Source organism: Oncorhynchus mykiss, chromosome 14 (genome assembly GCF_057628025.1).
Source record: "Oncorhynchus mykiss isolate SJ-2025 chromosome 14, ASM5762802v1, whole genome shotgun sequence".
Lineage (NCBI taxonomy): Eukaryota > Metazoa > Chordata > Actinopteri > Salmoniformes > Salmonidae > Oncorhynchus > Oncorhynchus mykiss.
In genome coordinates, this window is record NC_143035.1 from 9,349,287 (window position 1) to 9,376,026 (window position 26,740).

Below are 26,740 nucleotides of genomic sequence, written 5' to 3' on the forward strand. Positions count from 1 at the left end.
GATTAAAGAGCTGTGAATTCCAGTATGCAGATGAGATGAGCTGAGCTGAAAACACTGGCTGGGAGAGAGAGTGGCTGGCAGGTGTACAGTTCTAGTGTCATTGTGTTGGACCTTACCGATTGGCTCTAATAAGTGTTATCACAAATAGCACTTGAAACAATGGCATCCATGCCAGAGAAAGAGATGCTTTAATCATTTGCGAAAGGAGTGCTATCAGCTGCTGCGTTTTTTTCAAATGAACATGTTTTGTTTGATGGCTTCATCCTCAGCCAAATGATTTGTCCTGCTCTTTTGAAGTGTATCTGTAAATGCCATAGTCTGTTTTTATGACATTTTTCTTTTCCAATACTACTGTTCACTAGGTTTTTAGGGACATTGATGGAAAAGGAGCGAGAGAAAGGGAACGTCGCTCTTCCCTCATCTGAAGGCATTGTCTGTGTCATTGGGCTTTCAATGTGTTTTATCAGCAGAGCGCAAAATGGTTGTGTGAAATTTGCTGTGCATGCTTTACGGAATTGACATCGGAAAAACTCTATTCTTCTCAAGATGTCTGGCTCGGGTGTAGGATAAAACAAAAATTGTACTTGCTTGCTATGTATTTCTTATTAAAGTTAAAGAAGCCTATTGATGTGGATCTTTTGGGGCTTCAGTCCTGGAAGGGTTATTTCATGGCTCTCCGTCAATTTAACGTCCTACTGATATGACGAGACTTTGAAGTTAAACTCTTTCCGGTATTGTGTACTGTAAGTACTGGTATCCCCAGTATAATGCAACGCCTTTCCTATTTTCACTGACCTTGATGGGGATTTTCATAAACAGAAGTACAGAGCAGATGTCACTTCTACTATTTAGTTCTCTGTCTGCATTAAACTGGTTTATGAAGGCTACGTACACACAACTAGGTTGCATACTATAGTATAGGGCTAACATAAGACTAGAAATTAAAACTAGCTTCTTACTTGTTGATGTTGTAAATCAATTCGACACTACTGCCACAAAAAAATATGAATTCAATCAAGTATAAGAATAGGTATAGGCCTAGCTGTCAGTAGGTGAGAGATGGAGTAGGATTGGACTGCGAGCGAGAGTTTGCGTTTCACCAGGTGACAGTAACTGTCAACTGTTGAGCAGTGCTGTGCCAAGCATATTCACTTGGGAAGAGAATTATGACTTAAGCACGAGAGAAAAATGTCTGATAGTACCTCAGTCACCAATCGTTTTGGTAGGAATAACCCATGTGGGAAATGCCTTTTTCATTTCTGATCTGTGACAAATAGGAAATGCGCAAGACAAACCTGCAGTATTAAGCAGTTTCCACTACAATTGCTGAAGCGGGTCAGGCCCCTTCATGAAACAGTGTTGTCCCCCTGTCTAAATCGATGTAAATACATTTAATTGCTTTCCATAGAATTTTTTTGTGTACGTAGACCTGTATTTTGCTTCATGGGTCTTGCGCTCTTAGGTAAAAATAAGCTAGGGGGCACAATAGCATAATATGAGGGCAAATTCCACTCCTCCTGTGTACTATATTTCTGAGGAACAGTATTCCAATATAGCATTCCCCCAATAGTGTATCACAATTCAAAGGAGTAGAACATCTGTTTCTCTGTACTGTTATAGGCTTAGCACAAAGGCAGAGCCTACTTATTTATAAACTGGATTTATTGCCTCCAATGGATCACCACATGGACATTTTCTGTCTGAAAATCAATGGCTTGATTGCATTCGTTTTCCTTTCCTTTAACAATGGGTAATTTCATTGCTCAAGTGAAATGGCCCCTAAATACAGTATCATTCATTCCCGAAATGTCACTATGAAAGGGATGGGGGTGGTGCAGGAGGAAGGAGGCGGGGGTTGCTCCCGTGAAGCAATGTTTCTGTCAACATAACTCAGCGCACACTTAGCCCTCTGCTACGGCCGCCGAACATTTAACACAGGCACCTCAAGGACCTCAATGTAAAAGCGGAAGGCTCCGAGCAGGGAACATACGAGGGGTAGGAAGGGACAGATGAGGAAGGGACAGATAATCTGTGATTTGTGGAGAGAATAGTGGCCATGAAATTTGTGAACATCAAGCCTTTAGTGGCACCCAGCAGAATGCCATACACTTCACAGCAAGGACAAGATCCTCCTCTCTGTCTCCTCTTGTCCACAGCTAATCCAGCAGTGTGGGTAGGCTCTCATGATAACTGAGCTGGGCTCTATTTAAATTTGACCTGACAGCCATGATTGGATAAGACTCATGAAAGGAAACAGAAGAAAGAAACTGTAAATGTGAGCGTGTGTGCGAAACGTTTATTAAGACAGTCTTTCAATGGTGGTAATAGCCTCTCCTGTGAAGGCATACTATTCTGCTTGATAGATGTGGGGCTGACAGGTCATTTTTCAGTACGTTTCGCCAGCCAAGGGAAGAACAAAAATGTTTGCAGACGTTTCTCATGGCTACTTCTATTTTCAGCCTAATGTCATAGTCTCCACACCAACACAGTCCTATAATGAAGTCTTGTATTGATATTATATGATAACAATGTCTTTGTGCTGATTTGTATTAAGCAGAGGACAACAAATGAAGAAGTCCTGGTGCTAGTTATATGAAGAGAAAGACTTCTCCACGGTGACCATCATTTAATGGAGATTATGGATAATATACTGTAGGCCTGCCATTTACTTTTTCTCCATACAATATCAGTCAATTTGTAAGAATAGGGCTGTTCCATCATAGCATTAGGGCCAGTGCCCCCGCACATTGACTCTGTACTGGTACCCTCCTGTATATAGTCTCGCTATTGTTATTTAACTGCTGCTCTTTAATTACTTGTTACTTTTATTTGTTATTTGTTTTTTCTATATATATATATATATATATATATATATATATATATATATATATATATATATACACTGCTCAAAAAATTAAAGGGAACACTTAAACAACACAATGTAATTACAAGTCAATCACACTTCTGTGAAATCAAACTGTCCACTTAGGAAGCAACACTGATTGACAATAAATGTCACATGCTGTTGTGCAAATGGAATAGACAACAGGTGGAAATTATAGGCAATTAGCAAGACAGACAGGAGTGGTTCTGCAGGTGATGACCACAGACCACTTCTCAGTTCCTATGCTTCCTGGTTGATGTTTTGGTCACTTTTGAATGCTGGCGGTGCTTTCACTCTAGTGGTAGCATGAGACGGAGTCTACAACCCACACAAGTGGCTCAGGTAGTGCAGCTCATCCAGGATGACACATCAATGCGAGCTGTGGCAAGAAGGTTTGCTGTGTCTGTCAGCGAAGTGTCCAGAGCATGAAAGCGCTACCAGGAGACAGGCCAGCACATAAGGAGATGTGGAGGAGGCCGTAGGAGGGCAACAACCCAGCAGCAGGACCGCTACCTCCGCCTTTGTGCAAGGAGGAGCAGGAGGAGCACTGCCAGAGCCCTGCAAAATGACCTCCAGCAGGCCACAAATGTGCATGTGTCTGCTCAAACAGTCAGAAACAGACTCCATGAGGGTGGTATGAGGGCCCAACTTCCACAGGTGGGGGTTGTGCTTACAGGCCAACACCGAGCAGGACGTTTGGCATTTGCCAGAGAACACCAAGATTGGCAAATTCGCACACAGGTGCACACAGGTGGATTTTATTTAACTAATTATGTGACTTCTGAAGGTTGTTGATTGCACCAGATCTTATTTAGGGGCCTCATAGCAAAAGGGGTGACCACTGCGCCACCCGGGAGGCCTACTTCCAGTGGGTAAGAAGTTTACATACACTAAGTTGTCTGTGCCTTTAAACAGCTTGGAAAATTCCAGAAAATTATGTCATGGCTTTAGAAGCTTCTGATAGGCTAATTGACATAATTTGAGTCAACCTTTTGAGGTTGATTTGAGTGTACCTGTGGATGTATTTCAAGGCCTACCTTCAAACTCATGCACCACTTTTCTGTTTTTTTGTTGTTGAATTTTTTTTTTTTAATTTCACTTGACCAATTTGGACTATTTTGTGTATGTCCATGACATGAAATCCAAATAAAAATCCATTTAAATTACAGGTTGTAATGCAACAAAATATTTAAAAACCAAGGGGGGATGAATACTTTTGCAAGGCACTGTATGCACTTTTAAGGAAACGTAAGGATGCTTTGCACAGAGCGTGAGGAAAGAGAGTCGATTTCTTCCCACGGCTCTCAGACTTGCTCTGAAGTAAACGCATATGCACCACAGCCTCTTTGAGGAATCAATGGGCCAAGGAAATAAAAACGAAGCTACGAGGGTTGACCAAATCGTAGGCAGTGCGGTGCATGGCTTGCAAGCTAAATGGGTTGCTGATGCTCAGTTAAAACGGTGCTCAATCTCCTGCTGTGTCATAGAAGCACTTTAAAAGTAGTTTAAAGCAGATTTAATGGTGGTGTTTATGGGCATTGGAATCAAAGATGGATGATCTTAAGGAGAAATGACACAGGGTGTCATCATAATTATTCATGAATAGCCATAACGTTTTGTGGCTTCTGGAGCTTAAAGATGAGATATCAGCAGGAGCTGCTGAGTACATGCTGCTAGATACAGCCAATGTGTCCCAAATGACACCCTATTCCCTACATAGTGTGCTACTTTTGACCAGAGCCCTGTGGGTGCACTATGGGAATAGAGTGACATTTGGGACACTGCCAGTGTCTCTCTGTATCCCCCTGGGTGTGCATATACACTACAGCCTGGGCTCTTTCAGAACAGGTGTATATATACACTACAGCCTGGGTTATATACACTACAGCCTGGGTTATATACACTACAGCCTGGGTTATATGTACTACTGTCACGCTGGTATAAGAGATCGGGAGACAGGCGCAGGAATGCGCAATAGGGGTTTTAATTGACCCAAATTACAGCATGCTATGTAAAGGCACGGGGACAAAGACCAAACAAACACGTAAACAACACACAGGGTTGAAACCCAAACAAAATATCTTGGAGTACCTCGAATAAATACATGGGGCGCACAATGATACCACACGGGACCAAACCCGTAATCATCTGCACAATACCAGTGGCACGAAAGCCAAAACAACACAGCACAGGTACTCACACGACCAACGGACATTGTAACAATAATCGACACGACAATGGTGAACAAAGGGCACATTCATTAAATTACTAATCAATGGGGACGGGGACCAGGTGTGAGTAATAACACAGTTCCAGAGGGATCCTTGACAACTACAGCCTGGGTTATATACACTACAGCCTGGGGTCTATACACTACAGCCTGGGTTATATACACTACAGCCTGGGGTCTATACACCACAGTCTGGGTTATCTACACTACAGTCTGGGGTCTATACACTACAGCCTGGGTTATCTACACTACAGCCTGGGTTATATACACTACAGCCTGGGGTATATACACTACAGTCTGGGGTCTATACACTACAGCCTGGGTTATCTACACTACAGCCTGGGTTATATACACTACAGCCTGGGTTATATACACTACAGTCTGGGTTATCTACACTACAGCCTGGGTTATATACACTACAGTCTGGGTTATATACACTACAGCCTGGGGTCTATACACTACAGCCTGGGTTATATACACTACAGCCTGGGGTCTATACACTACAGTCTGGGTTATATACACTACAGTCTGGGTTATATACACTACAGCCTGGGTTATCTACACTACAGCCTGGGTTATATACACTACAGTCTGGGTTATATACACTACAGTCTGGGTTATATACACTACAGTCTGGGTTATATACACTACAGCCTGGGGTCTATACACTACAGCCTGGGTTATCTACACTACAGCCTGGGTTATATACACTACAGTCTGGGTTATATACACTACAGCCTGGGTTATCTACACTACAGTCTGGGTTATATACACTACAGCCTGGGGTATATACACTACAGTCTGGGGTCTATACACTACAGCCTGGGTTATCTACACTACAGCCTGGGTTATATACACTACAGCCTGGGTTATATACACTACAGTCTGGGTTATCTACACTACAGCCTGGGTTATATACACTACAGTCTGGGTTATATACACTACAGCCTGGGGTCTATACACTACAGCCTGGGTTATATACACTACAGCCTGGGGTCTATACACTACAGTCTGGGTTATATACACTACAGCCTGGGTTATCTACACTACAGCCTGGGTTATATACACTACAGTCTGGGTTATATACACTACAGTCTGGGTTATATACACTACAGTCTGGGTTATATACACTACAGCCTGGGGTCTATACACTACAGCCTGGGTTATATACACTACAGCCTGGGGTCTAAACACTACAGTCTGGGTTATATACACTACAGTCTGGGTTATATACACTACAGCCTGGGTTATCTACACTACAGCCTGGGTTATATACACTACAGTCTGGGTTATATACACTACAGCCTGGGTTATCTACACTACAGTCTGGGTTATATACACTACAGCCTGGGGTCTATACACTACAGCCTGGGTTATATACACTACAGTCTGGGTTATAAACACTACAGCCTGGGTTATCTACACTACAGTCTGGGTTATATACACTACAGTCTGGGTTATCTACACTACAGTCTGGGTTATATACACTACAGTCTGGTTTATATACACTACAGTCTGGGTTATATACACTACAGTCTGGGTTATATACACTGCAGCCTGGGTTCATTGCCAGATAAGATGACCTGCAAGCCATCAAAACACTTAACCCCCCCCCCCCCCCCCCCCCACACACACACACACACAGCTCTTGGAGGTGTGAGGCCAAAGCATTCACGTTTGACTGGGTTCATGTACAGCATTCAAAATGTCTCCCTCCCATTTGGAAGTTGAACTGCCCAGGGTTCAGGCAAAGTGTCCTACTGGCTTGTTATGCTGTGTCGCAGTAGCTTCAGCAGCAGACCCTGACACACCCGGCACTGTGCCCACTCAAGGTGATCCTGGAGGCATGTGGCGAAGAAAGATGCAACACAGCACGCATAAGGAATAAGGGCAGACACACACACACACACCTACCCCTGAGCGGCTGAAAAATCCTCACTTAACCTCCTTGGGCAGGGTCCCTGCCATGTGTGAGCATGAATAATGTAACCGTGGTGATGAGGTTGGCGAGAGGGAAGCAAGGACACAGTAATGAAGATGGCTTCCTGAGATGCCACCTTGGTGGGCACAATACTGCCCGTTACGCTAGAGGGGCCATTTCTTTCTTTGGCATTATCTCCCTCTCTTCTCTGACTGCTGTGGATAAGAAAGGTTAAGACACAGGGTCAGATGCTCCCTCCGGTTCTCTATGGACTTAATACTGGTGTATGTAGTTGTAGTCACTTTTTGTTTAGAGCATATGTTTTTGAATTATGTGTTAGATAAATAGTTGTGTGGGTGGATAAATTGTAGCCTGAGTGTTTATAAAGTACATTCATCAAGTTGTTTGGCATGACATCAAGTTGGCTAACGAAGTAAGTAGATAAAGATAGGGAACTAAGCATCCCCCATGTCTACAGACCACAACCAAATACTGTATGTATATTATATCATTACGCTCTACCTCTTGATCCTACAATAAGGACCCCATTCCTTTATAACCTAAATTGCCCGGAGTATACCTGCAATTAGGTAACGATAGACTCTGCCATCTTAAATGTTGGATGAAGTATTGATTCCTTGTCGTAATATCAACCAAATCAATTGAACAAATGTACTGATGAAGTGATTTTAAAATAAACCGTTGTCACATAGTGCTGTAACACTAGTGTGTACATTTATGGCTCATCCAGGCCTAGCTAGTGTACTGTAGCTGTGGCTAAGGTGTGTATTATTATGTTAGCACACTGCTGTGAGGCTGGGGCCTGCCATGGGACCACTGCTGTGAGGCTGGGGCCTGCCATGGGACCATTGACGTGGGCTGGACTAAGTGAGACTGACAGCAGGCTCTCCCGGTGCTTCAGCTCTCATTTCACACAGCCCGTCTTAATGGGAAGGGCTGGGCCAGAGCTGCTGCTGCTTGACAGCCTGCTGCTTCTTTCTCTCTCTGTTCTTCATCTCTGTTTCTTCTCCCTATCTTTTTCTCTCTTTTTCTCTGAAGCGAGGCTGCTCTGTCTACATAAATTCTGCTGTATGATCAGAAATCACAGGCTCTCTCACTGTCAAAAAGAGCATTGGAGCACACTCGGTTTGTGTGTGTGTGTGTGTGTGTGTGTGTGTGTGTGAGTGAGTGTGAGTGTGATCCCTCTCCTACATCAGGCCAGGTGCTCATGTCTCCCTGCTGTCTGTGTGCTGGTCAGTTTTTTAGTTGTTGTTATTGTTGTGGCCTCTGTGTAATAGCCCACTAAATTAATTTGAATTCAATTACTTTTTGACAGCACTCTTTTTGATTTGAATGAAACCTTCCATCCATATTTGCCCATGGTAGAAATGCTCAGATTGTCACGTATACTCCCTCTCCGGCCTCTAGGTCATCAGGCTGCTGATTATCCCGCACACCTGTCACCATCGTCTCGCGCACCAGCACCTCATGACACTCACCTGGACTCCATCACTTCCTTGATTATCTTCTATTTTGTTTATTTATTAAAACACTCCCTCCCTGAACTTGCTTCCCGACTCTGAGCGCACCCGTTACAGAATAACACCTCACCTAAGGGAAGCATCAGGGAGTGCCTTTTTTTTGTGTCAGAGTAAATGACGTCGGGTCCGGGAACCGCTACAGGCTTTCATGCCTCAACCGGATCGCCAGGCTCCCCTGCCTCAGCCGACTCGTCAGGCTTTCATGCCTCAACCGGATCGCCAGGCTCCCCTGCCTCAGCCGACTCGTCAGGCTTTCATGCCTCAGCCGGATCGCCAGGCTCCCCTGCCTCAGCCGGCTCGTCAGGCTTTCATGCCACCACCGGATTGCCAGACTCCGCTGCTTCAAACGGTCTGTCAGGTTCCCGCACACCCAGCTGACTCGACAGGTTTCCGTGCCTCAGCTGGCGTGACAGGTTCCAGCACATCAGCAGTGACCTGTCCACTCCTGATCCCTGGGTTCGTCCCCTTTGACGGCGTCCTGCGGCTGGAGGGGAGGGGATACTGTCACGTATACATACTGTATGTGAATATGAAAAAATGTGGAGATTGTTTTGACAATTGAAGGTTTCAAAATGACAATTTGTAGAATTTTCTTTTCTCCAAGATATGGTAACAAAAAAACTATAATCTTTTAAATTATATCAAACTCAAACCTATTATATTTTCCAGCGATGAAGACATGTATGTCTCATGGTATGGCGAGTTATGTAAAATGGGTAAACTTTTAGCACCTTTATCTCTTGAATGTAAAATATTTGGGCTCCCGAGTGGCGCAGCGGTCTAAGGCACTGTACCTCAGTTCTTGAGGCTGATTCGAATTCAGGTGGTATAATTGGAACGATAAGCCACTTCAGCGTGGTGTCCTATCCAAAGCGACTAGTGACTCTGTCTCCTCGGTTCGTGACTGAACTCTGAGGCCTCTTCCTGGTGGAGGGAATAGGGCGTCCGGTGGGTTGCCTGAGTGGTTTTTACTGTTGCGCCTCTCTCCAGGCTTTCTCAGCCACATGTTCTTTGGTCCAACTAGTTGATGGATGCGTTGACATCCTCGGCCCTCTTCCTCCTGCTCTTTGAAAGGGTGCCCAGATGGTATCTTTTAAAACACGTTACGCCGATTTTAGTCAGCTAAACGCTCAGGGGCACTGGGTGATGGATGGATTGATGGTGAGTGGTGGGGGAGTGGAGATATGAGGGTATAGAGAACATTGACATCCAGGAATGTAGGGGACAGGGGATAGAATATGTAGAGGGACGTTTGAAGTGTGTATTGCCTTACTCTACTCCTGCTTCTCTCTCTCATTTTCCCTCCCTGTCTTCTTCTCTCCCTGTCATTCCCTCTTTCCTTCACTTCCCACCTCTGGTCATTATTACTGTGGGCGTGTGTAATAGTTCATCGATATCAGCCATGGGTTTGTTTTTCAAAGATTTATAATCGGATCAGGCTTCCTTGATTAAATATGTATAATACCAGAGTTACTAAAGAGAGATTTAATTTGTTCCAATGAAATGTAAAAAATAAAAAAAAGATGTTCTAGGGGTGATTCTTTGGGGGAGATTGGAAAATGAAAGCTTCCCTGCTTCTTGTCACTCAGAGTTAAGTGACAACCAGTGTTAGCTATCTTCTTGATTCCGCTCTCCGACTCTTGAGAGGGTCTCTGCTGCTAGTTAGCATTTTGCCAAGTCTGAGGTATGGAACATTATGACATGTCTCCAGACACGGCAGATAATAGAAGATAGAATGTGCAAAGTTGGAGAGGAAGACAAGGATTCTGAACAGAAACACCTTTTTTTCTGCCACCTAAAACTTTAATACAGCTTTGAAAATAGCTCATCTCACTCACCTTTTTCTACCGGGCTGCTATCTGCCAGCTGTGCATTAAACTTTTATGTCTCTGTTTGAACTCTTTGGGAGTGCACTCAATTTTGGTCACCTCTAACCTTTCTTCCCCACACAGATGTATTAGAGAGCTCGACACACCTTAACACAGACCTGGTAACAGCCTAACCTCCCCCAAAGTATATATCTTATCTCCCTCTTAGCCGTCGTTTCCAGGCATTTTACCCCCAAATCTTCTAGTAGGGGCCAAATCAAATGGGATTTGTGCAGTTATCGATGTTTGTAAAGGTCGGTCGTCTGGGGGCGGTGGGCGTGTGTTAAGGCGAGTAAGGAGAGGGCTCCTGTTGCATGTTAACATGGCTATCAGACTTGGAACGGGTCGAAGTGCTCCACAGGCCAGCGCTATATCCCCGTCTGGGGGAGTAATGAAATCTCAGAGCTGGCTCGGCCAGGGGACCACGCTCATTGGCATTCTTCCCCTATCCGCCTCTCTGTTTCTCTGTTTCCTACTGACAGCCAGGGCTCAGTGTTCAGCTCCCCAGCAGCCAGTATGAGGAGGGGGGCGCGTGCTGGCTGCTGATAAGAAACACCCTATAACGGGATGATGGGACTGGTGGAGCCAGTCTCTCTCTCTTCCTTGAGCAGGGCACTTAACCATCCTTTACTCCTGGGGCACCGTACTACTATAGCTGACCCTGTAAAACAACACATTTCACTGCACCTATCCGGTCTCTCTCTCTCTCTCTCTCTCTCTCTCTCTCTCTCTTTCTCTCTCGTACGATTAAGGACTGAACACATAGAAAAGCATGCTTTTGCATGTCTGTATGTCATTGATTTTGATAGGGCTTCTCCATTGGCACGCTGCCCAAATCCAATAATTGAAAATGCCAAAATGACAGATGTTTGATGTGCCTCTCTGACCCTCCTCACTTCCCCTCATAGGTCCACCCTCTGAGGAGAGAAGGAGAGCGCCATTGGACCCCCACGTGACAGCGACTGGCCCTCCCCTAGGAAGAGACGCGTTGGTCTGATTCCACGGAGACGCCGAATCTGCAGCCACGTCAATCACGTCTTCACCACTGGGTAATTAATCACGTGACCGATTTCATTTTTTTGGTGTGTGGAGAGATTGCAGATCTAGCTTCAAAGATGAGGAAGTTTTATGTTGTTTTCCCCTCCATAGTGATTTCATCCATGTTTATCTGAAGTCCTAAGTGGAGGAGAGTGGAGGAGAGGGGGGAGAGGGAGCAGGAGGTGATCTCTCAAGCCAAGCATGCGACATAGAACCTGGGTTGCTGGGTTCCCCAGAGGCCCGATCAAAGCGGCGATGTCTTTTTTCAGTCAATCGACTATACATTTCATTCAGTCTCCTGGTGTCATCTGAGAAGTGTGGAAAACTCACCAATAACATTTCAAATCTGGCCTCTTTCAGATGGATAGAAAAGTGGAGGCTAAACCAATGTTTTTGTATGAAATGCAAGCCTTAACTGAGAGGAATAGCAACCACTGTAGCACACACGTGCCAGTCAATGTAGGGGGTGACCGCAGGGCTTATGACAGCCATTCATGGGTCTTATGTTCAAGTCTGCAGTGTTTTTAGTGTGTTCTTTGTGTGCCAATGGTTTGCTAATGGCTATTAACCAGGCGCTAGCACTGCTAACCCTATGTTGTTTCTCCAGAGCTGAGACTGAAATGGAAAAAGTAAGGCTTAAAGTGTTCAATGAAAATCAGATATAAGAAGACCACTCTGTGTACCTCTCTTTCTCTCTCTCTCTCTCTCTCTCTCTCCGCCTCCTCCTTCCTTCCATCGCAGGCCCTCTGAATGCCCCAGCAGTGGGTCATATCCGTGTTGATTTGTTTACTCCCCTTCCCACACATCGTATGGGCTCACATGATCGTGGCGAAAGACGAGACCATGCTTTGTTTTGCAACCCCGCTTCTGCCCCTGGCCCTGCAACACACAATGTATTTAATCATTTTCATCCGCCCCCACACACACACCCAGCCAGCAGTCAGTCAGTCTTCCCTACACTTCCCGACCCCATCAGACAAGCCATGGCTTCTCCTCCGAGTTAGATAAATGCCTGCTGGGTCCTGGGTGAGCTGTCATTTAGGTGTGTTTGACCCGCTGGAGCCAATTCAGTTAGTGTCTCCCCACAAGTAATATCCTCTCGCCTACCCTTATCTCTGGCTCTAAATTAAAGAGCACCAGCCCCGGCGTGTCGAGCAGGGAAGCGGAACTATTTGCAGAGGTAGGGAGAACGGTAAATACAAGGTGTTACAGTTGAAGTCATACACTTAGGTTGGAGTAATTAAAACTCATTTTTCAACCACTCCACAAATGAACAAGCTTTTGTTTTGGCAAGTCAGTTAAGACATCTACTTTGTGCATGACACATGTAGTTTTTCCAACAATTGTTTACAGATGATTTCACTTATAATTCACTGTATCACAATTCCAGTGAGTCAGAAGTTTACATACCCTCAGTTGACTGTGCCTTTAAACAGCTTGGAAAATTCCAGAAAATTATGTCATGGCTTTAGAAGCTTCTGATAGGCTAATTGACATCATTTGAGGAGGTGTAAAGGAGGATGGATTTCAAGGCCTACCTTCAAACTCAGTGCCTCTTTGCTTGACATCATGGGAAAATCAAAAGAAATCATCCAAGACCTCAGAAAAAAATTGTAGGCCTCCACAAGTCTGGTTCATCCTTGGAAGCAATTTCCAAATGCCTGAAGGTCCCATGTTCATCTGTACAAACAATAGTACGCAAGTATAAACACCACACAGCCGTCATACCGCTCAGGAAGGAGATGCATTCTGTCTCCTAGAGATGAATGTACTTTGGTGTGAAAAGTGCAAATCAATTCCAGAACAACAGCAAATGACCTTGCTGGAGGAAACAGTTACAAAAGTATCTATATCCACAGTAAAATGAGTCCTATATCGACATAAGCTGAAAGGCCGCTCAGCAAGGAAGAAGCCACTGCTCCAAACCCGCCATAAAGAATCAAGAGAATGGTTTGCAACTGCACATGGGGACAAAGATCGTACTTTTTGGAGAAATGTCCTCTGGTCTGATGAAACAATAACGGAACTGTTTGGCCATAACGACCATCGTTATGTTTGGAGGAAAAAGGGGGAGGCTTGCAAGCCGAAGAACACTCAACCGTGAAGCACGGGGGTGGCAGCATCATGTTGTGGGGGTGTTTTGCTGCAGGAGGGACTGGTACACTTCACAAAATAGATGTCATCATGAGGACAGAAAATTATGTGGACATATTGAAGCAACATCTCAAGACATCAGTCAGGAAGTTAAAGTTTGGTCGCAAATGGGTCTTCCAAATGGACAATGACCCCAAGCATACTTCCAAAGTTGTGGCAAAATAGCTTAAGGACAACAAAGTCTTGGAGGTATTGGAGTGGCCTTTACAAAGCCCTGACCTCAATCCCATATCATTTTTTTGGGCAGAACTGAAAAAGCGTTTGCGAGCAAGGAGGCCTACAAACCTGACTCAGGTACACCAGCTCTGTCAGGAGGAATGAGACAAAATTCACCCAACTTATTGTGGGAAGCTTGTGGAAGGCTACCCGAAATGTTTGACCCAAGTTAAACAATTTAAAGGCAATGCTACCAAATACTAATTGAGTGTATGTAAACTTCTGACCCACTGGGAATGTGATTGAATAAATAAAAGCTGAAATAAATCATTCTCTCTACTATTATTCTGACATTTCACATTCTTAAAATTCTTAAAATAAAGTCCTAACTGACCTAAGAGGTTTTTTTTAACGAGGATTAAATGTCAGGATTTGTGAAAACTGAGTTTAAATATATTTGGCTAAGGTGTATGTAAACTTCCGACTTTAGCTGTAGCTAGGTTGTGTGGTAATGTGTAAGAGACAGTGAACTGGTGGGGACTTTGCCACAGCTTCGCGGCTGGGGTAGCAGCCCATGCCCCTCTATGCCCGGGACTGGCAGGCTGGCACCACAGCACAGTTTTAGCTTCACAGACTCTGGCTCTGGCACACTTTGTCGGACTGGCCGTGCGCAGGGATGCTGCCTCGACGCTCCAGCAGAAATAACAGATCTGCCTCTGGAGACTTTTAGAATCTTATCTTGCTCTGAGACATTTGAGGAAAGCTTGCTTTATTTTTACCAGGAAGTACACAAGAGTGTGATTGCATCTCCTGTTTTCTCTCCTCTCCCTTATCTATGCAATAGAACTCTGGACTGGAGATGGACAACTCTGGACTGGAGATGAACGATTTCCTTTTTAGGTTGGAAGATGGAAGTTTAGTTCCTTGCGCTTCCATTTTGTTGATACAAATTGGTGTAAAAAGCTACATTTCTCCTCAGATGTGTGCCATAAGGCGATGGCTTAATTCCTTCACGTAGCCAACAGCTGAAATTACCCTTTCTTAATGTCACTATGCTCCTGTGTGTGTCACAGAATGTTCAGAGCCAACTGTTTACTTTAGAGGGAGCTAATATGGAAAACCTCCCTCTAAGTATTCTCATGCTCATCTCTTAAAATATACATAATGCTTCTTACCCTTACCAAGCCTTTCCTGTCACCTCCAAGCTACAACCAAGACATTTTACTAAAACTAATACTCTTACCATAATAATCCATATCTAACTGTGGAATTATGCACAGTAGTATTTTCTTGGGACATGTTGAGTAATCTAGACATGATTTGACATGATGTTCTTCTTTATTTAGCCATACATTCTAACCAGGAAGTGCATTTACATTGATGTAAAATTCTCTTTTCTGAGGGAGATATGGCTAAGAGGGTAGCTAGCTATGGTTATACACAGGCCAATCAAAGGAGATCATACAAATTCACTTTGTAGAGAACATAGAAAACTTCAGGCCACATAGTCTCTGATTGTCCATAATGTCAATAGACCCCACACACTCAACGCCTGATCTGTAAATCACACCCACCAACTTAAACGGCCAGTCACCACTCTCTATGTCCACTATGTCACACACTACGACCCTACACCAGAATGTTTTTCTGCTTCACAATCCTCTCCCCTCTACTCCCCCCCCCCCCCCCTCCTCTCCCCCTCTCTCTTGCTCCCTCTTGGAGGAGCCAGCGACCCCAGTGTATGGGTTCTCCTCTGGACGGCTCTTGGAGCGCAGCGGTTCTAAGGATGCTCTACTGTGGCATCCTCTCCCCACCAGTGTTCTCCCTGGTTCCTATTGGCCCACCCCTCCTTCCTCTCAGTGCTCGATGCTAACTGAAAGTAGAAGCACAATCGCTATTGTCTCCTCTGCTCCAGAGGCTGTGGCTAATGCAGAGGATAGGGATGAGGATAGGGTGGCAGGGAGCAGACTTTGTATGTTGAGCTCTCAATGGAGCGTTCACTGTGTGTCTGTGTCTGTGTGTGTGTGTATGAGAGAAATAGAGAGATATTGAGATTGTGTGTGCACTTGTTATGGGTTCAACGTGTGGGGGTTGGAGCGTGTGTGCAGTTGTGGAAAAAGTACCCAATTGTCGTACTTGAGTAACAGTAAAGATACCTTAATAGAAAATAACTCAAGTAAAAGTGAAAGTCACCCAGTAAAATCCTACTTGAGTAAAAATCTAAAACTATTTGATTTGAAAATATACTTAAGAATCAAACGTAAAAGTACAAGTATAAACAATTTCAAATTCCTTTTATTAAGCAAACCAGACAGCACCATTTTATTTATTTTTTTTTTACATTTACGGATAGCTAGGTGCACTCTCCAACACTCAGACATCATTTACAAATGAAGCATGCGTTTCGTGAGTCCGCCAGATCAGAGGCAGTAGGGGTGACCAGGGATGTTCTCTTGATAAGTGTGTGAATTAGACCATTTACCTGTCCTACTAAGCATTTAAAATGTAGCAAGAACTTTTGGGCGTCAGGAAAAATGTATGGAGTAAAAAGTACTACATTTTCTTTAGGGATGTAGTGAAGTAGAAGTTGTCAAAAATAAAAAATAGCATAGTAAAGTACAGATACCCCAAAAACTACTTAAGTAGTACTTTTGAGTATTTGTACTCAAGTATTTTATTACACCACTGTGTGTGTGTGTGTGTTTGTGTGTTTAAGTGTAGGTGGGGGGGGTGGGGGGGTGATAGGTGTATGTGTGTCTGTTATGTTAACAACCACACAACTTTTGTTTTGAGCTGAGAAACGTTCCCCGTGTGCATGTGGGCGCTCTCATGTTCCTTCACGCACGTCAGCCTGCATACGCCTGTGTGAAATGAAATCTACGTCAGCAGGCAGGCATTCAGTTAAGGCTAACAGGACTTGACATTTTGTATGGTAGAGACAGATGCTTGCTCCAATTCCTCCATCAGAAAAATTTCACCTTACTTAATTTTATACCGAGGATATCTCTCACTGAGCCAATGCAGTCATCAAAAGTGTTCATTTTTTCACCATTAAATAACATCAAAACTGTGTTCTGACACAGAGCCATGATCAGGCAGGCTTGGGTTAGATCACAGAGCCATGATCAGGGAGGCTTGGGTTAGATCACAGAGCCATGATCAGGGAGGCTTGGGTTAGATCCCAGAGCCATGATCAGGCAGGCTTGGGTTAGATCCCAGAGCCATGATCAGGGAGACTTGGGTTAGATCCCAGAGCCATGATCAGGCAGGCTTGGGTTAGATCCCAGAGCCATGATCAGGGAGGCTTGGGTTAGATCACAGAGCCATGATCAAGGAGGCTTGGGTTAGATCCCAGAGCCATGATCAGGCAGGCTTGGGTTAGATCCCAGAGCCATGATCAGGGAGGCTTGGGTTAGATCACAGAGCCATGATCAGGGAGGCTTGGGTTAGATCTCAGAGCCATGATCAGGCAGGCTTGGGTTAGATCCCAGAGCCATGATCAGGGAGGCTTGGGTTAGATCACAGAGCCATGATCAGGGAGGCTTGGGTTAGATCCCAGAGCCATGATCAGGCAGGTTTGGGTTAGATCCCAGAGCCATGATCAGGCAGGCTTGGGTTAGATCCCAGAGCCATGATCAGGCAGGTTTGGGTTAGATCCCAGAGCCATGATCAGGGAGGCTTGGGTTAGATCACAGAGCCATGATCAGGGAGGCTTGGGTAAGATCAATTCAGTTGTTTTATATAATCTGAAGTGTCTAAAGCGTTAGCCAATTAGATGATCTGTATCGATTTACCTCAGCAGACGGCCCATAAACCAGTAATATTAGCCTCATTGTGAATCTGGGTCTTTTCCCTCCTACTGCAACGTGTTCCACTCAAACCCCCGGGGAAGCTCATTTACACTGATCATATCAGTGAGAATATGGATGTCGTACTGAACAATGGACTCCTTAAGTGTCCTGTTGTATGGAAGATGGGGGCAGCAAGACATTTTTCTTGCTTACGAGTGAGGATGGCCTGTGTGATAGCGCACGGGGTTGTCAATGAAAGCACATATTCTATTGTCTACTGTTCTGGGCCCAACCCTGTCTTGTATAATCAGAGTAAATTGATCATTATAGAGCGAAAACGTTATTTTGAAATAGAATGTCAAGAAGATGGAGACGAGCCTTGAATAGCATTAAAATAAATGTGATGATGATTTATGCATAAGTACAGTGGATGTAGTGTAGTGTGACATCACTGAAAAGTAATAAGGCTTTCTATTCTGCCTACTGAGGCGGCTAGAGCTGTTTCCCGTTTCAAATGGAAAGCTTGCCCTAAAACGGGCGCGGGCAACCTTCAAACGTGTGCGAGGCGGCGTTGGTTAATCTAAGTTGATGTTGCTGAACCAAATTGGGAGGCCCATCCTCATTAGAGCTCGACTAGCCAGGATGAATGATGCTTTCTCAGCAGCTTTGTGCGATGTGAGAGGAGCTGGCGGCGTTGTGGCGGGCGAACCGTTGTGTGAAGGAGAGAGTGTGTTGGGTGGGGTGGGGCAGTAAGGGAAGTGTAAAACTGTTCTGTGTTGTTCAGTGTATGGTGCCTGACTTTGGTGCCACACTGACACGTCGTAGGGTTGCTGTGGAGTGTGTGTGTGTGATGGAGATTAGGGGAAGGGTGAACCCATTGATCAGTGGTGTGTGTATTGTGAGAGTGTGTGTGTATGTGTATATGTATTGGTGTGTGTGTCTTTATGTTTGTGATCCACATTGCGTGTGTGTGTGTTTGTTCAGAGTGTTGCTGTATGTTACAGCCGAAGGAAGGGAGTTTATTCAAATCACACTTTATTTATATAGCACATTTCATACAAGAATGTAATGCAAAGCGCTTTGAAGGAAAAACTAATAAAAACAATGAAAATAAAAACGGGAAAGAAAAGAATAACAATAAAAACTGAAAGAATAAAAAGCATCCTAAGGAAAAGCAAAGCTGTTTTGGCCCCCCTCAGGTTATCTGGCAGGCTATTCCAGAGGCTGGGGGCATAATAACTAAAGGCTGCTTCTCCATGCCTCTTGGTCCTAGGCTTTAGGATAGTTAAAAGGCCAGAGGACATGTCTGATATGTATTGGGATGCCACCATAGTCCCTGTGCCCAAGAACACTAATGTAACCTGCCTAAATGACTACCGACCCGTAGCACTCACGTCAGTAGCCATGAAGTGCTTTGAAAGGCTGGTCATGGCTCACATCAACACCATTATCCCAGAAACCCTAGACCCACTCCAATTTCCATACCGCACCAACAGATCCACAAATGATCCGATCTCTATTGCCCTCCACACTGCCATTTCACATCTGGACAAAAGGAAGACCTATGTGAGAATGCTCTTCATTGACTACAGCTCAGTGTTCAACACCATAGCGCCCTCAAAGCTCACCACTAAGTTAAGGACCCTGGGACTAAACACCTCCCTCTGCAACTGAATTCTGGACTTCCAGACGGGCCGCCCCTGGGTGGTAAGGGTAGGTAACAACACATCCGCCACTCTGATCGTCAACACAGGGGCCCCTCAGGGGTGCATGCTCAGTCCCCTCCTGTACTCCCTGTTCCCTCATGACTGCACGGCCAGGCACGACTCCAACACCATCATTAAGTTTGCTGATGGCACAACATGGCACAACACTGTTGTGATGGCACAACAGTGCAGCCTGAACAGCCTGATCACCGACAACAATGAGACAGCTTATAGGGAGGAGGTCAGAGACCTGACCGTGTGGTGCAAGGACAACAACCTCTCCCTCAACGTGATCAAGACAAAAGGAAATTATTGTGGACTACAGGAAAAGGAGGACCGATCACGCATCCATTCTCATCAACAAGGCTGTAGTGGAGCAGGTTGAGAGCTTCAAGTTCCTTGGCGTCTTCATCACTAACATACTAACATGGTCCAAGCACAGCAAGACAGTCATGAAGAGGGCACGACAAAACCTATTCCCCCTTAGAAGACTGAAAAGATTTGGCAATGGTCCTCAGATCTTCAAAAAGTTTTACAGCTGCATCATCGAGAGCATCCTGATGGGTTGCATCACTGCCTGGTATGGCAACTGCTCAGCCTCCGACCGCAAGGCACTAAAGAGGGTAGTGCATAAAGCACAGTACATCACCGGGGCAAAGCTTCCTGCCATCCAGGACCTCTATACCAGGCGGTGTCAGAGGAAGGCCCTAAAAATTGTCAAAGACTCCAACCACCCTAGTCATAGACTGTTCTCTCTGCTACCGCACGGCAAGCGGTACCGGAGTGCCAAGTCTAGGTCCAAGAGGCTTATAAACAGCTTCTACCCCCTCTTCCACGCTGCTGCTCTTCTCTGTTATTATCTATGCATAGTCACTTTAATAACTCTACCTACGTATACATATTACCTCAATTACCTCGACACCGGTGCCCCCCACACATTGACTCTGTACCGGTACCCCCTGTATGTAGCCCCGCTATTGTTATTTACTGCTGCTCTTAATTAATTGTTATTCTTATCTCTTACTTTTTTGTTGGTATTTTCTTAAAACTACATTGTTGGTTAAGGGCTTGTAAGTAAGCATTTCACTGTAAGGTTTACACCCGTTGTCACTAGTGGATTTCGGTATGGGCGACATCTGCAGCCGCCCAGGGCGACATCTTGCCGCGAACTGCACGGGGCTCCCGCACCAAAGAATATCGAATGGTGACATTTGCGCCATTGGTTTTCTGTCACTCATTTGCACGTCACGTCAATGATATCATGTCACCGTGTGGGACTGTGGGTCTATTAACCTTGTCGGAGTGGGCGCCCTCATTCTAGCTTGTGAGCTGGGCAGGCTACTGCCTGGGAAGGTCTCCCACTCAAAAGTACGATATATCAGTCACGCTACGAAACGCTATGAAATAAACCACAATTCATTCATAATACTGTGAGCATATAGTTTCACAGACATATTGCAGAATTTTTTTCTGGTTTGTGTGAAATGGTTAAGAATAGTATAAAACCAGTCTGCACACCAGCAGGGTGAACTGGTTTAGTCTTGACTCTTGGTTGACAGTGTTGGGGGATGGGTAATGAGTTGATGCTCGAGTGCCAAATCAACACAAATGGATAAGAAAGGGTCTAAGCCATCAGGTGCCCAGTTTAGGAAAGAGAGGAAAGAAGAAGAGGAGAAACACATAAAAGATAAAAGGTATTGCAGCTCTATCATCTCTTTATGAGTATAATACGATGCATGTAATGAAATAGGCTAGTATAACACTTATGTTTGTTAGCCTATGTTGCTTGCTATGCTATTATACATGGGGCGACTGTATTCCGTTTTCTGTCCAAATAGCTTACACAACATTAAATATGATTTCACACAGTTTCATCATGATAATGCAGCAAAACGATTACAACCTAACTAGCACATTATTGATTTAGTTCACTTTCATTGAGGTGACATCAGAAAGTTTTTCTGTCATTGTATTGCCTAGGTCCTGAGCTCAGTAAGGGGAATTTCCAATGTTGTAGGCTAACTTAAAAGACGTCTATATTATGCACCTTTTGTGATATATTGAGTCTTTTGGGGTGTCTTATGCTTAGAAATAGCCAAGGAGGTTGTATGGTTCATTTGGTTCCTATTCTGAAAATTGTATAAATTGCGCATAATGACATGTATATTTAATTGTGCAACAAATGTATTTAGGGTGTCAGACGCATATACTGTTTTTCAATGCAAATTCAGGGGCACTTCTGAAATATTTTGGAGCACCCTCTGGCACTGGCCAGGATGAGGAGCCATCTACCTCCTCAGCCACACAGGCCTCTTCAGAAATAATCTTGGAGCCTCAGAATGAGGAACCATCCAACTCCTCACCCACCCAGGTGTCTTCACAAATGTTGTCTGAGTCTGAGCATGAGGATGAAGACCCATTTGCGTCCACTTTTCCCCAGCAGGATTCTTCAGGTGTGTTTGTGCGCACACGCACGTGTGTTTGTGGGTACACACACATGTGTTTCTGTGTGCATCCCTGCATAACACAAACAAAATAAATCATTTCCCTTTTGCAATGTTTTAAGTTTCCATATTGTAGGTAACAATGATGATTTTATTATTACTGGGTTTGTATGTGGGATGTTCCACCACTATAAATGCTGTGAATAACATGTGTAAACTAATGCCCATGTGCTCTCCATTAGAAATGCCTGTAGCAGCATCCCACTAAATCCTGCTGCTGAGGATGAACCACTGTCTACAGACCCTGCTGCTGAGGATGAACCACTGTCTACAGACCCTGCTGCTGAGGATGAACCACTGTCTACAGACCCTGTCTACAGACCCTGCTGCTGAGGATGAACCACTGTCTACAGACCCTGCTGACTGAGGATGAACCACTGTCTACAAACCCTGCTGACTGAGGATGAACCACTGTCTACAGACCCTGCTGCTGAGGATGAACCACTGTCTACAGACCCTGCTGACTGAGGATGAACCACTGTCTACAGACCCTCCTGACTGAGGATGAACCACTGTCTACAGACCCTGCTGACTGAGGATGAACCACTGTCTACAAACCCTGCTGACTGAGGATGAACCACTGTCTACAGACCCTGCTGACTGAGGATGAACCACTGTCTACAAACCCTGCTGACTGAGGATGAACCACTGTCTACAGACCCTGCTGACTGAGGATGAACCACTGTCTACAAACCCTGCTAACTGAGGATGAACCACTGTCTACAAACCCTCCTGACTGGCCTTCAGTTCTGACTGACAGAATTCGGACACAACTAGTTTGCAGAGGACCACCTCACTTTGTTTTCCCAAGGAATGAGAGTGATGGAAGAAGTTGCCACCACCAGTACTTCAGGAAGACCTTGGTGAGTGGTGAAACAATCCCTAGAATTTGGTTGGTGTATTCTGAAAGAAACAACAGCCTCGTCTCCTTCTGCTGCAAACTCTTTTCTAAGAAAATTAATTTAGCAAACTCAGGACTGGCAGACTGGAAACATGCAAGTTCTGTGCTGACTTCACACGACAGCAGTCCAGAACACCAAAACTGCATGAAAACATGGAAAGAACTGGCAATGAGGATAAAAAAGGGGAAACAGTTGATAAACATGAGATGGCACTTATGGAGGCTGAGAGGATAAGATGGAGAGAGATGTTCATACGTCTGACTGCTATTGTGCAGTCTCTGGCAGTTAGAAATCTGGCACTAAGGGGACACACAGAAACCCTGTACTCTACATCAAATGGAATTTTTGAACTGATGGCACAATTTGATCCAGTCATGAAAGAGCACCTTAACCGTGTCCAAAAAGGGACCTCGAGTCACACCACCAGCTACCTTGGCCACCAAATACAGAATGAACTCATTGATTTGTGGAGCAGCAAGGTCATTTCAATAATGGCAGGTGACATCAAGCTGGCAAAATTATTCTCTATCATTCTAGATTGCACCTCAGATGTCAGCCACATTGAACAGTTGTCAGTTGTGATTAGAATTGTGTCCCCGAAGGTGGAGCCTCACATAAAGGAACATTTTATGGGGGTTTTGGAGGGCAGAGGAGTCCACGGGCCAACATTTGGCATCCCTGATTCTCAAAAGATTAGAGGAGCTTTTGAGGACTGCAGAGGACAGTCTTATGATAATGGGGCCAACACGAGAGGCAAAAACAAAGGTGTCCAAGCCAGACTCCTGGAAAGGAATCCAAGAGCTCTATATGTGCCATGTGGGGCTCACACATTGAACCTGGTTGTGGCTACTAAAAGTTCTGTCGATGCCACAGGTTACCTTGGCATCTTATACAAACTGTACACCTTGTTCTCAGGCTCCACACAGCGATGGGCCATCCTGTAGAAACATGTGGACATCACTTTGAAGATGTGGACTGAGATAAGGTGGGAGAGTAAAGTTAAGAGTGTTGAGCCACTGAGGTATCAGGCAGCAGCGGTGAGAGAGGCGCTGATTAAAGTGAGGGATCAAACCAAAGACCCTGTGATAAAGATTGAGGTCCAGTCCTTGTCAGAGGAGGTGGGATCATACCGCTTCAGCATCTGTACAGTGGTGTGGTATGACATCTTGAGCCAGATCCAACATGTGAGCAAGCTGATGCAGTCTCCCAGTATGCATGTGGATGTTGCAGTCAGTCTTCTCAGAAAGACAGAGAGAGGCAGAGGAGGGAACAAGTCATTGTTTTACAAGTCACAAGTAAGTCTCAAGTCCTAAACAAGTCATAATGTGCTCTTCACCAAATGTAATACCATTTCATTTTTTTTTTAACAAGAGTAAGTGTTAGTATATTACATTTACGCAAATCATGAATGCTTTTAAAAATATATATTTGTATTACTTTCCAAATAAACGTTATATTTACATGGAAATACATGGGTAGCCATGAGAAAGACACATCAATATGACAACAAAAACTAAATATTGTAGTGCTCTCTCCCTCTCTCTCTCTCTAGATATACTCTAGACACCTAAATCAATCCTGCCATAAAGTTACAATCATTTATTAAAAGGTACATCAAAACAACTGGCCTGAATGTCTGAGAAAAAAATACAGATCCCAAAGATGGGAGATAAAACCTGAACATGGTGACTACGTGTGTGTGTGTGTGTGTGTGTGTGTGTGTGTGTGTGTGTGTGTGTGTGTGTGTAATGCATAAACAGTTTCATTTTCTTCTCTTATCTCAGGGCCCTGTGATGCATTGCATTTGCAAAAGACCAAATTCGATAAAAAAGTCTGTCAGTCATTTGTGCACGATGAGGCCGCAGTACGATGCCACCCTGGCTGAAGGCAATCTCCACCGGCGCACTGGAGGCAGGCACTGCCAAGACTGGATGCAGGCACTGCCAAGACTGGAGGCAGGCACTGCCAAGACCCTGATGGCCGCTCGGGACAGTGAAGGAAGAGCCTTCATGTTCATTGCTCAGAACAAGAGGGCATTCTGTCCTTCGCATATGTCAAGGTAGTGACTTAGCTGTAGTGCTGGAGTGGTATCAACAGCTTTCTTCTGCCTCCTTACAGTATGCTGCAAACAGCCCTTCTTCTTGTCCAAGACTAAGGTCCTCTCGCTCTTCCTCATCAACAAGAGGCACAGCTTGCTCAGTCCCTGTAGCATCTTGCAGAATCAGTTCTGACAAAACATGTAAAAGCATAGCAGAAACAAAAAGGCCGGTATTAGATCATTGGTGATGCAGTGGGTTAAACTGAAGAAGTATTATTGTTGCAGTCAATTGGATTATTATGAAAAAAAGTTACATTAAACTCAATAATATTGATCTTTCACTCTTTGTGCCACCTCCTCCTTGACCTCCTCCTTGACCAGCACATGGTGCTCCACCCACATCAGAGAAAAAGCCGGATCCAAGGCAGCTGCTTTGAGGTAGACTGGATCTGAAAAGGGGGCAGTGATTCCATCTTGTGTCCTGGCCATCTTCACATTGATGAAGATTCCAATAAATATTTTGTTCAGGGATACCTGGATACTTCTGACCAGGCCGCTCAGGAAATGGACTTGAGGCTTCCGCTGCTCCAGGTGGTGATTCAGGGACAGGACCGAGGGAACAACAGAACTGACTATGACTATCTTCACCCCCGTGTCATATCTGTTGCTTCTCCAAATGGCCTCAGGATGTCCACCAACTCCTTCAACTTACTCCACTCCCGTACTGTGAACAACAACTCCTTGTGCCCAGCCTTTTCTAGAACATGACTGAGCTTTCGATGAGCACATTGGTATAACTGCCTTCACTTGTCTCAGTGTTGAGTTCCATCTTGTGTTGACAGCAACTGGATGCCTCTTTCCCCAAACTCAGCCTCAAACACCTCTTTTAATGTTGTGCTTGTATGCAGCAGTGAGCTGATTTTTGATAACTTTGAAAGAGAAGGAGTCATCACTTTTGTTTCTTTCAAGCCATCTCCCACCACCAGCTGGAGAGTGTGAGCAAAACACTGCAAGCGCTGTTTTTTTGCAATAGCAGCATTCACTGTTTGCTGGTCTTCCAGTGTTAGGTCATTCCAGAGCTCTGGGTCATCAAGGTGATCTACTGTACGTCATGTACTTCCTCACAGATTCTTTCGTCCCTGTGTGGGCCTTTGAAGCGGTCACAGGCCAAGAGATTGGACTTGAGCTGTATCCTCTCTCCATCTTTCTCCATACAGTGCACAGTGACACCAAGGAACCCCCTCATCTTTCGGTTGGACCAAATGTCCACGGTGACTGAAACATGGTCTGTGTTGCTCAACTGAGTTTTCAGTTTTGAACGTCTCTCTGTAACGTCTCTCTGTAGCTCTACTTTTTATGTCAATGTTCTACGACACACTGCGCTGTACTTACTGTCAACCACTGACAGAAAGTGACAAACTCTTTTTTTCCACAATAGACAGAGGCAAGTTGCAATCGATAACCAGGTCGGACAGTATTGCATTGTTGATAGCTTTCTGCTGTGGATGATTCATGCTGTACTGCTCTACATGGGTCTCCATGAACTGTGAGATTGGAGACTGTTGTGGTTCACTTGTGGCACTTTTGTTCATCTGGTATTGGTGAAATCTGTAAGAGGTAAGCATATAAAAAAATGATTGAGCGGCGGCAGTAGCCCCCCCTCCATAGTGATCGACTATCGAGGATCGCAATCTGGCGATGTAGGCTTGTACACAATCGCCCAACACACGCACACACACACACACACACACACACATACACACAGTAGGTTACATATGTCAATGGTTTTTAGAAACAGCAGTAACATCAGGCAGGATTTAGGCTACCAACTGCCTAGCCAGTTGTAGCTCAATCTTGGGTGCAATGATCCCATTCCCGTACTGGCTGACTGTGTGGAGGCTCATTGATTTAACGTTACGTTAGCCTACATGCTATACAAGCAAAGTTATATATAGCTGTCGGCTATATTAGCCACGATTTACCGTTCTTTGTGCAGCTTCAAATGTC

The 26,740-nt window shown here is 44.8% G+C and overlaps 1 protein-coding gene and 1 pseudogene across 1 annotated transcript in view; one reads left to right on the forward strand and one right to left on the reverse strand.

Moving 5' to 3' along the window:
- LOC110487725 (dystrophin-related protein 2) overlaps positions 1–26,740 on the forward strand; it is a 230,300-nt gene that overhangs the window by 24,744 nt on the left and 178,816 nt on the right. The window contains exon 2 of the mRNA XM_036942883.2: positions 11,353–11,493. The gene's annotated coding sequence lies outside the window, so the exon portion shown is untranslated. The remainder of the gene's footprint in view (positions 1–11,352; positions 11,494–26,740) is intronic.
- On the reverse strand, positions 24,536–25,979 carry LOC149978284 (uncharacterized; annotated as a pseudogene).